This window comes from Olea europaea, chromosome 4, assembly GCF_002742605.1.
Source record: "Olea europaea var. sylvestris chromosome 4, O_europaea_v1, whole genome shotgun sequence".
Taxonomy (NCBI): Eukaryota; Viridiplantae; Streptophyta; class Magnoliopsida; order Lamiales; family Oleaceae; genus Olea; species Olea europaea.
The window spans coordinates 20,270,596-20,272,852 of record NC_036240.1 but is presented as its reverse complement, the minus strand read 5'-3'; the positions used below and the strand labels follow the sequence as shown (position 1 = coordinate 20,272,852).

The window sequence follows — 2,257 nt, the reverse complement described above, 5'->3', positions numbered from 1 at the left end:
TATTGTGTATGAAATATTTAGTATACTGGACTAAAATATATTTCGTCGTACTATAAAAGTCATGACGATTTTACTAGCATGTCCTTATTGGTATTAATTCTTAGGTACATGTGAATAACGTTGCGTCTCATAATTCAACACAAACATTTAATACACACCCATTATTTGAACAATTAGGTATGGTGCACTTCTTGTCAACACCAAGACCATAAAGTATAAATCGAATTGTGTTATGCCTAACAACATGGCACCGTTTTTAGATGTGAGAGCATTTCCAAAAACTCTTTATTTTTAAAAGGTATGTTTTTTCATTTGAAGAGCATCTATAAATTTAGAATTAAAATTTTAAAATACTCAAACAAACTCTTTATATTTGGCACTTAATTTTATTGTTCCCAAAAAATATTTATTATTTTTCTCCATCTTTTATTTTAACTAACTTTTATGTAGATAATAAATAATATTTTCCTACATTAAAAATTGAAACACTTTAATGTATTCAACTATAAAGTGGGTTTAACTACTCTCTATATTAAAATGTTAATTTAAAGAATATCTTAAAGCATGATTTTAAAGGTTGACTCTTTAAAATAGAAGCAAATCATGTTTAAAAAGTCTTTTAGAGATGCTAATTACTTGGCAAATTTTTAATAATTTTGTAAACAATGACCAGCCAATCCGATCACTGAGCTGGTGACGAATCTAATACTATGGCAACACCTATTGACATTAGATACCAACTCATTCACTACATTCACTAGAATGGTATATACACTTCCAGTAAAAACAATATTCATTTCGGAACTTATTTACTTATAAGTAGACCTTCTAAGCTTACCAAACGTGCTCTAAACTCGACTTATAAATATAATTTCCCCAAATGCACCTTCTCCAGAGTAACAACAATAAAAACAGCACTAGCAGAGGCTTCATTCACGCAGCAAAATCATGAACCTCCTGCTTTTGAAAATTGAAATATTTCTTGGCCCTGATATTCACATGGCCAAAATGACAATAACAAACCTCAGTTTCCGGGTAACAAATTAACGCGACTTGATGTGACTCGGGATCAGATCGATCGCACAAACAAGTAGTAAGTCAAAGATTCCACGTGAATACAATATAAGTCCGAAAATTCAAGAACACAAAATCATCCATGCTCCAAATCGACCACCTTAATTTACAAGATTCGACTAATATATAAATTACGATGAGCATGAATATGAAATATAATGTTAACCGGACTACGGCACATAAATAAAGGTTATTCTGAAGTTTGAGAACAAGTTAGATAACAGCCAGCTTCTCCATTAGCAGTCAATAACTAGAGCTAAACTAAGGGTTCATATGTATGTACTATATATATTACAGGCACACACGACTTTCTGCTATCGAATCTCAACGTCCGTCCAATGATTTTAATCTCTTGGCTGTACTAATGAACTCTGCAATTACTTGTATCTCGTCCACCTGCTGTTGTTGTATCAAATGAGGCAAGACATCAGAGTTTTTACTCCTTCTGGCACACTAACTTTGTGCATTTGGCTGAGTGCGTGCATGTGTGAGTTTTCTTTGAGAAAATTGCATCGTTAGTCCTCTAGTTTCATCATAGATTGAAGACCAACTTGCTACTCAAGCGATAGGTTAAAGACCAATGGTGCAACTTTCCCTTTTTCGTTTTGGTGGTTGGTGATGGGGGCGGGGCGGGAAGTTAATAGAGAGGAACCTGTGAAGAAAAATGTTGTTGCACAGCCTTAATTAGCTGCTCCTTCGTAGGATTAGCACTTGCCTGAATATGGAAATCAAAAAATGGCATTAAGCAAAATATGTAACAAGTTCAATAAATTGAAAAGGTAAAGGGAAGGAAAATGATGAAAGGTAATATAACACTGACAAGGTTGAAGCGTCGCCGGTATCTCCACAACGATTTGGTTCCTAGTTTTGCCAAATTCACTCGCTGATCAGCCCATTAAAGAAGCAAAAGTCGGATCTATGATACAAGCAAGATAAGATTGCTCTATTTTGTGATACTCAGAGTGCTTTGCACCTGGCAAGAATCTAGCATAACCCGAAGACAAAGCATATTCGAGTTTAATATCACTATCCAAGAAAAGGTGGAAGATGTGTGGATATAAAGAAAATCCTAACAGAGGATAACCTAGCAGATATGTTAACAAAGAAAATGGGTAATGACAAATTCACATGGTTTCGATCCTCTATCAGCCTAGTAGAAACGTAAGTAACAAGGAAACGACAA

At 34.3% G+C, this 2,257-nt stretch overlaps 1 long non-coding RNA gene across 1 annotated transcript; it reads right to left on the bottom strand.

Annotated features, from left to right (window-relative positions):
• Positions 1–1,094: 1,094 nt before the first annotated feature.
• On the bottom strand, positions 1,095–1,982 carry LOC111393967. The gene is made up of 3 exons (XR_002702527.1): positions 1,895–1,982; positions 1,727–1,789; positions 1,095–1,473 (listed from the first exon to the last, which is right to left on the bottom strand). It is a non-coding gene; the product is annotated as an uncharacterized LOC111393967 (long non-coding RNA).
• Positions 1,983–2,257: the final 275 nt, after the last annotated feature.